The sequence below is a fragment of the Ascaphus truei genome, chromosome 3, assembly GCF_040206685.1.
Source record: "Ascaphus truei isolate aAscTru1 chromosome 3, aAscTru1.hap1, whole genome shotgun sequence".
NCBI lineage: Eukaryota > Metazoa > Chordata > Amphibia > Anura > Ascaphidae > Ascaphus > Ascaphus truei.
Window position 1 is genome coordinate 118,996,420 of NC_134485.1, and position 12,301 is coordinate 119,008,720.

Here is a 12,301-nt window from a genome sequence, read left to right on the forward strand (position 1 = left end):
CAGCAGACAGAGGAGCCAGGAGCGGGAAGACAGACACACACACACGTGTGCTCTGCACAAATCGGAAGTCCCGCCCCCCGGCTTCCTCTGACATGCCTGCGACCAATCCCCTGCGGGCCGGCCGGCATTCTAAGTCCCGCCCCCGGCATTCTCCATCATTCAATCCCCCGGCAGGCAGCATTCATTCATACACACACAGAGAAAATACTTACCGGCCGCCGCATTCTCCTCACCACCGCTGCACCGCAATACCGGGACCAGGGACAAAAACCAGGACATTTCCGGGACGGACCTACAACCGGGACAGGGCAGAAAAAAACGGGACTATTCTGGCAAAATCGGGACAAATGGTCACCCTACATGTAGGGGAATTAAAATGTACAATTTAATCATGTCTAAGTAGTTCAATGTAAAACAACAAATGAGGGGAAAAAGAACTCGGCGGTCACTGCTCCTCTGACAAACTCCAACCAAGCGCATGAAAAATATTTTTTCATGCGCTTGGTTGGAGTTTGTCAGAGGAGCAGTGACCGCCGAGTTCTTTTTCCCCTTACCTGTTTCTACTTACCACGAGCAGGAGCACGCCACCGATACCAGCAACAGCAGCAGCGTTTTTCTCCAGCATCACCCAGCAGCTCCACGGTTCATCACATGACGTATACCGGCTGAGAAACCCTCCGTTTGACCAGATGCAGGTGAGGCAAGCAGTAGCTGGATCCGTGACTTACTCTGTGGCTCTGTCTAGATAGGGCTCCCTTGTACTTCTACCAGCCGTGCTTTTAAAGCCCCCCATCTAGGTTGTATGGGTTTATAATGGAGGTTGATTCATGGACATAATAACAATTTTATCTGTTGCTGCGGTGTTCATACTCTGTCTTCTACATACCCACTATACCTGCTTAGTTGTAGCATCAGTTTTTTTAGGGTTCAATCCCTGATATCTCTTAATACAACAAATGGCCCAAGGAAGAGCATTGCTCTTGAGAACTTGTGTTTAAGATATATTCTGACATTGTCAGTCTAAATAAAAGAGGTATCAGACCTGCCAATTTTGAAAGGATTTCCCTTGCCCCTGGCACAATGGCACAATTCACATTATCACACCCCATCCACCCCAGAAAGACATGGCCTACCACGTGAAAACCTCCTTTTTATGGCCTCCTTATGACACGAGGGAGTATCTGAGGTGTAACCTACTATCAAAGTTCTTACTCATTTTTGCACAATTGCAAATGGTGTGACATGAGTATCAGAAACGTTTAAAAAAAGAAGATATTGAACATTTCTTAAAAGTACTGTACCTATCACTATTTTAAATGGTAGTAAATGTCATGCTTCCACAATTACTGCTCCCCTTTTAGAAGAAAGGGTGACAGAAATCATCTCCTTTGTTAATGACTTTACTTTGGAAATTAAGTTACTTACAGTATACATTTGAATGTCTATAAAGATTTTTTTTTCATTTTACCAATTTTATTTCTTCAGCATCAAATAACTAATTCTGTCCCTGGGAATCAGTATTTTGCTGTGCAATAAAACAATATTAAAATGTACATATGCCCTTATAGCTTTATCTGAGATTACAACATTTTAATCCCAATGCATGCTGTGTTATTCACAAAGGGCCTTATTCAGAAAGCGTTCATAAGCCACTTATCAAGCACTTATCACCAAAAATGCCTACTGCTATTCTGTAAGCAGTGATAAGTGGGTGATAAAAGACTGAATTGCTCAAAAAAATTTGGTCATAAAAAAAATCACAGAGGCAGCGGTGATACGCCACTTATCACCACTTTTCGGCATGTTCATAAACTCGTGCAATTCTAGTAGCAGTGATTTGATTATGAACGCCTAACACCGCTCTAGAATGGTGATTTTATCACAAAATTCTCACGCCAGAAAAAGTTGGCTTAAAGGTGTTGGAAACCTGCAGAGAAACGGCGAGATGGGACTTAGAAAAAAAATGCATTTTCCTGCATAGGATTGATACCGGGAATCTCTGGAGCTGATATCCATTAATATTAGCACCAGAGACCCCTGGCATGAATCTTATGCAATAAAAATGCATTTACAGTAAACTTCATTACCATAGCGGATAGCCTCAGGGACTCCCTACTTCCCGAGATACAGGCCCCGTTATGGGGGGCCAGTATCTCCTATGCATTTAAATGTCCGCGTCACGTGACCATGGGAATAAAATGCATAGGAGATACCGGCACCCCATAACGGGGCCTGTATCTCGGGAACTAGGGGGTCCCTGAGGCTGAAACCAATGCGGTTCAGCTCAGGAGACCCCCTGCTCATCTAAACTATTAACAAAATTAAAATTTATACACATAAATTTCGGGCGATATTTGCACAGGGAGAGACGGCACTCTCAGATCAGCTCTCTCTGCAGCAGATACAACCCGCCGGGTAAAGCCTTTTCAGAGAGTCGTTCATCAGATCACCGGCTTATCAGCCGTTTTGTGAATTTTGCTATGACAGGTAATGAAGGCTTTCTGAATACCGTGATAGCAACGCTCATAAAAAGGGTGATTTAAATGGTTCGGGGATTTTTTTTATGAACCTTCTCTGAATGAGGCCCAAAGTGTCATGTTAAGGCCTTTTACCGTGTAGCTATATTAACAAAAACAGCAAGAGAAGGCTGTGACGGTAGCGGATAACCAGGCTCTCAAATTAAGGTGAAGCCCGTTTTGGTTACCCCTAATCTGTGTATAAGGAAGCAAGAGAGCTAGCTCTTGGGCCCAGTAACATTGTACCATTCCAATGTCTTGTATGCAATAAAAGTATTTTTGGTGATTTTCCCTTTCCGGGCACGCCAGAAAGCAGGGATTGCTATGGGATGAGTTTCAAGGTGGGTTTTGCAGAGGATCCGTTGCCAGAATGTGCCTAGATGGTTGGGGTCCGGAGTTGTCATTTCCCCCATAAATATACCCGGGAATCATGCCGGATTCTCGGATACATGTAGGCACATTGGCCAGCAATATCTCCCCTTGAAAACGCAAGCTCAACTCACCACTAGGGTACCCTGCTTCAGCACAGCCCAGAAAGGAGAATGGGGCACAGGGATCAAACATCTATTCCTGCCGTTGTACCTGGTGTTGCACATCGGTTTGATTGGGGGCGGAGAGAGTGGGTGCCGTGCGAGCGGAGGAGGCGTCTATTTAAGGAATTGTATCTGAACATGGCAGTTACTCTTTGATAAGGTGCCTTAGCGGCATGAAACGCGTCAGAGGACTTACCTGTATGTTGTCTTCTTTTGGCATCATGCCTATTAAATAGTTATTTTTAACCGCTTCCAGCCCAGCCTTTTTTCTGCAGTGCTCTGAGCCTTTCTTGTTCTATGGAATATCTTTACCCTTCAGGACGGATGCACGCTATTGGAACAGACAGACAAGTGGGTTCGTCAGTATACTTCAGCTGTGTTTTACATCAGTAGCCAGTGTGGTGTTGCGGTGGTTGGATTACGCTAGATGTGAGAGAGGATTTTGCAGAGGATACCGTGAATACACAGCATGTCAGAGGTTGTACACCAGCTGAAAAAATTCCCTATCATACCCTCCATTCATCCTCCGCTGCATCGGAGAGCTCTGCCAAGATATCAGGTGATCATCACACCAGATGCAGCAAACGTGCTGAGCATGTGTTTGATGAAAATGGGGAGATATATTGTGATGAACCATCTGATATAACTACACATTTCCTTAAATTGGAAAAACTACTTGCATCCAATGTACGATTGTGGTGGGACATTACAACCCTTGAGAACTATATTAATGCCAAAAGAATCCTGGGGGGTTTGAGGATAAAAAAGTTCTCCACATTTGGGTTTAACACCAGAGAATTTGAGGAAGAATGGAAGCAGGTATTAGATGACTGTTCATTTACATTGATGCAGATTATTATCCTGCAAAAAAAGCAAGAGAAGATAGCATTAGAAACAGAGATCAAAGAAAGGACTGTAAACTAGAATGAATCCTTTGACTTTATGGAACATTTTGATTATAATGACCAGATACTCTTACAAAATATAGAGATTTGGAAAAAACAATTATGGTCAAGAAGCAAAGTAAATTCGAACGAGACAAACAGGATTATTCCAAAAATCAAAAGGTGGCATAAGGTGGGTACTCCAAATGTGAACAAGAATAGATCAAGATGTGGCAGTTCCTATGTGGGACGGAACATTAGGCCCTTAAAAAAGAGAATCATGGAACATGTTCGCTTAATTAAAAATGGAGATCTTTTACACCCGGTTTCGAGGCATTTTGCCAATTGCCCGCTGGTGGTATTCAGAACTTCACTTTCTCGGGTGTTAAGCATGTCTCGGCCCCTACTCGTAGTGGGGCCCGGCTGAACATGCTCAACAAATGAGAAATGTTTTGGATTTAGAGCATGGATATCCTGCACCCTATGGGTATAAATGCAGATTGGGAGCTAACGCATTTTTTGTAAGTGTAACCCAGGTCTCCAGCAGCTCCTAGAGACCCCCCTCCCTTGGAGCAGCGTGGTCGCGGGTGCCGCCGGAGCCAGCGACGGACCCGACGGCTGCTTCCAAAGGTGGGGGCCGGAGCAGGGAGTAGCGTGCTATCTACGCGAGCAGGCTGGTTGCCGGGGACGCGATCGGGCCGTTGCTAAGGCCGCGATCGCGTTGCTGCGGTCCCGGCAGCTAGTGAGGAGGGCGCCGCCATTGCGGAGAGACTCGCGCATGCGCAGTAATCGCGCAGGCGCAGGTAAGGCCCCAGAGCTAAGGAGAAGTCGCGCGAGTGTAGGGAAAGTGCAGGAAGGGTTGAGGTGGCCTCCAAAGACTCGCGCATGCGCAGGGCAAGTGCGCACGCGGCCCCAATGTATTTGCAGCCTCCACGGGACTACAACTCCCATGAGGCTTAGGGGCAAGCACATCAGGTGCCTCCGTGTGGCCAATAAGGGCCAAGGATCTCCAGAGGGAGCAATAAGATACATTTCGCGCGCTGAGAACGGCAGTTGGAGCTGGGGAGCGGTGAGGGAAGGAAGGGTGCAGAGAGCATGTGCAGCTCCTGCATCGAGTAAGGTCCCCACATCCCAAGTAAGGCCCCAACTCCCCACCAGGTTAGTGGGTAAGTGTTGAGGGACGGCCCAGATAGGGACGCTGCCCTTAGTGCGTGTCTGTGTGCTGTCTTGTCAGGATCACGGCTGGCAGGGCTGTGAGGCCTGACAAGAAGGCATAGTGCTAGTGTGCAGCAAGTGGCTGTACGCGTTAAGAAGTTTGCAGTGCGTAGTGTAGTGTTAGTGTTAAGGTTCAGTGAGTGTCAGGACTGGGATGAGTTAAGGGAGTGGGGCAGGTTATTACTCCGCAGGCCCTAGGAGATTTCCCCAAGCCACCCCAGGTTGCGGTTCATCAGGGACAGGCCCTAGGTTAGGGTTCCTGTCACGTTAGGGTTAGTGAGAAAGAGATAGGGATATAGCGGCGGTTGCTGTTCCCGTAATTCGGTTGCTGTTGCCGTGATTGGTTGCTGTTCCCGTGAAGCGGTGGGACCCTCGTTGGGGTTCCTGGAGAAGTACCTGGATAGGATTAGACGGATGCATCGCACGTCTGACCCTTTGAGAAGATTGTTGCGGACCCGAGCATCGGAGTGCTCGGAAGGTATTCACTATATATATGTGCACCAACAGGCCTAACACCTTAATTAGTGACTGCGCAGTCACCCACGTTCTCTCCTAGAGTGGGGGACATTGGGTGGGGATCCTCGGGACACTGGGTGGGATTACCTAGTGTCGGGGGAAGCGTCCTGCGTGACGCAGTAAGTGTCTCCTCTAGAGAGGGACACAGGTTATTATGTTATTGCTGTGATCTGTTTTCTTGTATGTTCAGTAAAGTCCCTAGTTAATATATATATCTGTGTGAGTATCGATTATTGTGATTGTCCTGCGAGGAACCACTCCCCCTATGGTGGGAGCCATCGCAGGTGGAGGCGCTGCATCGTTGGAAGTAAGTACCCCTAGTATAATGGCCCCAGGTTCCCCATGGCGGACGCTCAGCCCTCCTGTGAGCCAACAGGTATAGCACCACACTAGAAGTAGTCAGATACACCTACACACCCCAATCTCACTTAGGGTGGGGGTAAGAGGGCTACATTTGGAGGCGCTGCTGAGATACAGACCTGGGGTGCCCTGTTCCATTTTTTTCCCAAATTGTCCAATTCTCATTTTTTTGTCACCATGTTTGGAAAGTCCGGCCACGAGGTCCTTGCCTGGGCTTTGAGGCAGTATATGGAGCCTGGCCGGGTAGTGGCAGTAGGAGGCCTTCCCGCAACTATGCCCGCGGTTGAGGTTCAGTCCTATATGCGTAGAATTCCTGGGTGGCCGCACGCATGTGTTTTAGATGAAGAACACGATTCCACGGCCCCATGGAAAACAATACTTTTTGTAGCAACCCCCACTGCGGATATATGCCTGGCAGAGGCACCGTCCACCCTGTGTATGCCCGGGGGCCCGTCTGAGGGATACCCCCTAGTTTACGCAGACCTAGTAAAATGGCGTCTCCCGCCAACGCAGGAGAACGCACGTGTTGCTGACTGCAAGCCTGCACTAGATTGTGTTGAGGAAAACTGTCCGGGATTGGCGGGAAAACCAGAAGGCTACCCCCCTATCTATACAGAGAGCCCTAGCGTAATTGCAGAGACGGTGATTAAAATGGAGTCTCTCTCTAGCAGTGAGTCACACCTAAGATGGCGGCTCCCGCCAAGTCGGGAGAACACCAGGACTGTGCAAGAAATTGTTGCAGAGTATTGTCCGGGTTGGGCGCGAAACCCTGAACCCCGCCCCTGCACTGTGAGTGACTCAGCACAGAGCCAGAACCACTCCCTTGTAGAAAGTGCCCCATCTTCAGATTCCACCAGGGGGAGCAAGCCTTGTTATCTTCAACCATACAGTGATGCCGTAATAGACTCTTTCTTCTCTGAGGATGAGGATGAGAGAGACTGTCAGGACATACACCCCAATGTGTATGTGGCCTGGCGAGCGCCAGGAGTAGATGGCCTTATGTTAATGTGCCCCTGCCTGCAAGAAGCCTATGACGAAGGGGCCGAACTGTCCCATTTACCGCTAGACTTCAAGACGACTGAGGTATGCGGAGAACCGGGTATACAATGTTTTAGTCCCACCTGTGACTGCTCTAGAGGTGCATTGGCGTGGGAGCCCGAATGTGAATGCTGCGGTGTGCGGTTCTTGAAGTCTATTACACCCCAGGCTACGGAGGCAGTTAAAGAAGAAGCGGGGAAGCCTGACCCCTCTGCAAAAGTGAGTGACATTGCTAATCAATCTGTCCTAATTCCAGAGGCCTCAGGGGACCCGTGTGTCCAAAACCATGTGGCAGAAACGGTTCCAGACCCTCTCAAAGGGGACGGCTTAGTGGTAGAACAGGAACCACAGAGCCCAAGCCAGCCGATGCCGGAATCACAGGGTAAGGTGTCTATACCCCCATTTTCTTTTAGTGATTCCAGCGACCAACCTCTCGTGGTGATGCGCCTGCCGGCGGACCACTCTAGTGAAGTCATCGAACCAATTTGTTCGTCGGATACAGAGCCTGCTGTGGGCCCGTGTGCCCTAGAGGAGGTGTATCCCGATGTTGCAGACCCTACTGTGGGCCCGTGCGCCCTACAATGGTCAGTCCAACCTACTACCGAGGTACCATCGGTCCTGGAATGGGGACCAGTACCAAACGACGATGAGGGTGAGTCGACTGCCCCAGGGGTGTCGGGGGTGAGCCTCCAGGTGACCGCAGAGCACGATGGCTCCTTAAGTCTGGTCACCCGGGCAAAGGGCTCCCCTCTACATCGCGTCCTGGCGGAGGTGTCCTCCTTGGGAGAATCCATCCCAAGCCAGTGGAGTGGTAAGGAACTCCCTAACTCCCCACAATCTCCGATGGAGCTGGCCGTGAAGAAGGTCAGAGTTGCGGCTTCTGAACGGAGTATGAGCCCGTGCGCTCCGACACAAGTGGTCCCAGGACTGGGATCCAACGCTCCCGAGTTTTCAGCGCGTAAGTGGACTGCCCCAGAAGTACCGGGGGCAGGTCCCAAGACGGCCGAGGTGGGAACTGACAGCATCCCCGAGGACCTGTTGGCCACCGTGAATCACCGCAGTGGTCGGGTGTCTACTCTTTACCCCCTGCCAGGTGAAACAGAGACATTGTCCAGTGCTCGCTTCTCAGTGGAAGCCTCGCAAGTCCGTAGGGACAAGGACTGTGTAAAGGAAGATCCAGGGAGACTGGCCTCCTTTAAGCCCAAAAAGGAGCATGTCATTCGTCAAGTAGTGGACCGCGGAAAAGGTCCTGGCCTCCTGGTCTACCGCATCCCTGCCGCGGGTGACCGGGTAAAGGCCCGGTTAAGAGACACTGTGCTATTCCTTCCACCAGGGGGAGGAAGTAGTACAGAACCAGTGACTGTCACCCCAGAGCGTGCTCTACAGGAGATTTTTCTAGCGGAGGCTCACAGACGCCCAAGTGAGGTACCCCCACATGATCAGTTAGGGGCACCCCACAAATGGTCTCAGCTAGCCTCGGGTATTATGTGTGAATTTCATTGTACCCAGTCATATAATTGCCATGTGATGAGTTGTATTTTCTATGCTGTGCATTTTGATTGTATAACTATTATGTTGATTGATGTCGTTCCCCAAGCGGGGACGTTGGATTTTCCACCAGGGGGAGAGTGTAACCCAGGTCTCCAGCAGCTCCTAGAGACCCCCCTCCCTTGGAGCAGCGTGGTCGCGGGTGCCGCCGGAGCCAGCAACGGACCCGACGGCTGCTTCCAAAGGTGGGGGCCGGAGCAGGGAGTAGCGTGCTATCTACGCGAGCAGGCTGGTTGCCGGGGACGCGATCGGGCCGTTGCTAAGGCCGCGATCGCATTGCTGCGGTCCCGGCAGCTAGCGAGGAGGGCGCCGCCATTGCGGAGAGACTCGCGCATGCGCAGTAATCGCGCAGGCGCAGGTAAGGCCCCAGAGCTAGGGAGAAGTCGCGCGAGTGTAGGGAAAGTGCAGGAAGGGTTGAGGTGGCCTCCAAAGACTCGCGCATGCGCAGGGCAAGTGCGCACGCGGCCCCAATGTATTTGCAGCCTCCACGGGACTACAACTCCCATGAGGCTTAGGGGCAAGCACATCAGGTGCCTCCGTGTGGCCAATAAGGGCCAAGGATCTCCAGAGGGAGCAATAAGATACATTTCGCGCGCTGAGAACGGCAGTTGGAGCTGGGGAGCGGTGAGGGAAGGAAGGGTGCAGAGAGCATGTGCAGCTCCTGCATCGAGTAAGGTCCCCACATCCCAAGTAAGGCCCCAACTCCCCACCAGGTTAGTGGGTAAGTGTTGAGGGACGGCCCAGATAGGGACGCTGCCCTTAGTGCGTGTCTGTGTGCTGTCTTGTCAGGATCACGGCTGGCAGGGCTGTGAGGCCTGACAAGAAGGCATAGTGCTAGTGTGCAGCAAGTGGCTGTACGCGTTAAGAAGTTTGCAGTGCGTAGTGTAGTGTTAGTGTTAAGGTTCAGTGAGTGTCAGGACTGGGATGAGTTAAGGGAGTGGGGCAGGTTATTACTCCGCAGGCCCTAGGAGATTTCCCCAAGCCACCCCAGGTTGCGGTTCATCAGGGACAGGCCCTAGGTTAGGGTTCCTGTCATGTTAGGGTTAGTGAGAAAGAGATAGGGATATAGCGGCGCTGCTGTTCCCGTAATTCGGTTGCTGTTGCCGTGATTGGTTGCTGTTCCCGTGAAGCGGTGGGACCCTCGTTGGGGTTCCTGGAGAAGTACCTGGATAGGATCAGACGGATGCATCGCACGTCTGACCCTTTGAGAAGATTGTTGCGGACCCGAGCATCGGAGTGCTCGGAAGGTATTCACTATATATATGTGCACCAACAGGCCTAACACCTTAATTAGTGACTGCGCAGTCACCCACGTTCTCTCCTAGAGTGGGGGACATTGGGTGGGGATCCTCGGGACACTGGGTGGGATTACCTAGTGTCGGGGGAAGCGTCCTGCGTGACGCAGTAAGTGTCTCCTCTAGAGAGGGACACAGGTTTTATGTTATTGCTGTGATCTGTTTTCTTGTATGTTCAGTAAAGTCCCTAGTTAATATATATATCTGTGTGAGTATCGATTATTGTGATTGTCCTGCGAGGAAACACTCCCCCTATGGTGGGAGCCATCGCAGGTGGAGGCGCTGCATCGTTGGAAGTAAGTACCCCTAGTATAATGGCCCCAGGTTCCCCATGGCGGACGCTCAGCCCTCCTGTGAGCCAACAGGTATAGCACCACACTAGAAGTAGTCAGATACACCTACACACCCCAATCTCACTTAGGGTGGGGGTAAGAGGGCTACATAAGCAAACCATGTATGATAGCCTTGTACTATATTGGTTTAAAGAAAGAATACCAGCGCAAAGAACATGTACCAAAAGTAAAAAGATTTATATTATCAATGAGATAGAGAAATCACAAATAAGTGCCACAAAGAAACACTTAAAAAACTTAGGCAAAATAAAATTAGAACGATGCAGAGCTACCAGAGGCTCCTTATGTGTTGTAGGTGTAGCCGTTGAAAGGGCAACAAAATAGCAGTCCTATGATCAAGGCAATGCCGATAGCGAAGGCACCCGCTCTCAGCTCATCAGTGTAAGGTCCGCCACGAAGCCCCGCCCCTCGGGCACGTCCCGTGGCAGGAGAACAGTGCAACGCACAGGCAGACCTGCGCACACATGTAGGAGCGGCGTCGCTGAGGCGTGACCCCAGCAGGGAGGAAACACTACCGCGCCATCGCGTGACGTCACCGACCCGCACGTGAAACTACCCATACGTGTGTCACTGAACCACCAATCAGCTGATTGCCAGAGAGTCCTCATCTGAGACGGATCCCTATCTCTCCATCTGAATCCTGCCATTGGAGGGTTTTTCTCACACCCCTGTCCCTTGATTGGCTCCATGCCCTTTTAATACTGGGCTCTCCAACTCCTTCATTGCTGAGCATAAACTTTGGTTTATGCGTTGTTCTCGCTGCTGTCGGTTCATTTTGTTCCTGCTGTTTGTGCCTTGACCCTTGCTTGTACTTGAAGTAATCGTTTTCTGTATGACTTTATCAGTCTCTCACATCGTTGTGGAGGAATTTTGGCCCACTCTTCTTTACAACGTTGCTTCAGTTCATTGAGGTTTGAGGGCATTTGTTTATGCACAGCTCTCTTAAGGTCCTGCCACAACATTTCAATAGGGTTGAGGTCTGGACTTTGAATGGGCCATTGCAACACTTTGATTCTTTTCTTTTTCAGCCGTTCTGTTGTAGATTTGCTGGTGTGCTTGGGATCATTGTCCTGTTGCATGACCCAATTTCGGCCAAGCTTTAGCTGTCGGACAGATGGCCTCACATTTGACTCTAGAATACTTTGGTATACAGGCAGTCCTCGGTTATCCGACACAATGCGTTACTCAAAATGGCGTTGGATAGCGAAACGTCTTAAAGCGAAACACGTTTTCCCATAGGAACACTGTTTAAATGAAAGGTTCCGTTCCTGAAGGCATTTTTAATGCTAAAATACACAAAATATTTTATGCAGGCAATAAGATACGCAGCACACACATAAATTATATAGTGTATATACTGTATTATATATATAATATAACATAAAGTATAATAATATAATATATAATATAGTATAATATATTATATAATATAATTGTAACCCTTATTCCCCCCCCCCCCCCCCTAGACTCATCTGACATATCTAGGGTGTGTGAGGGCGGATTACATGTACTTAGTGGTGCGTACCTGTGTGGAACAGGAGGGCCTGAGTCTCCCGCGGTGGTGTGGGGGATCACAGGACCAGGCTTCTGGGGTAATAGCCTCCATGCTTTCAGTGGTGCAGCGCCTCCATCCTCTATACCTTCCCAGGGTATGGGGTAGGACCTGTATAGAAGAGTGACCCCTGGTCCCAGGGTGGATACTCCAGAATCACACAGCAGTCGTTGGTAACAAGGTAATGTCTCTCTTTATTGGGTCGAGCAGTGCCCGGCAGGCGTAGTGACAAGCAGCCACAACAACAACAGCAATGTCCCCAAATCACACGGCCCTCCAATCTGTACAGGCCTTTCCTCCTCTCCTTCCCTCCAAGCGTACACTCCGACAGGATGGACTGGGCTGGGGCCTCAATACCCCGCTGCCCACCTCAGAGGGTATTCTCTGGGTGGGGGATGGATTCTCCCCATCACCCCATCATCGGGGTGAGGGGCATTGGTCCACCTGAACTCGGCTCGCTCTCCAATTGTCATAGGCCAGAGTTCTCTCTC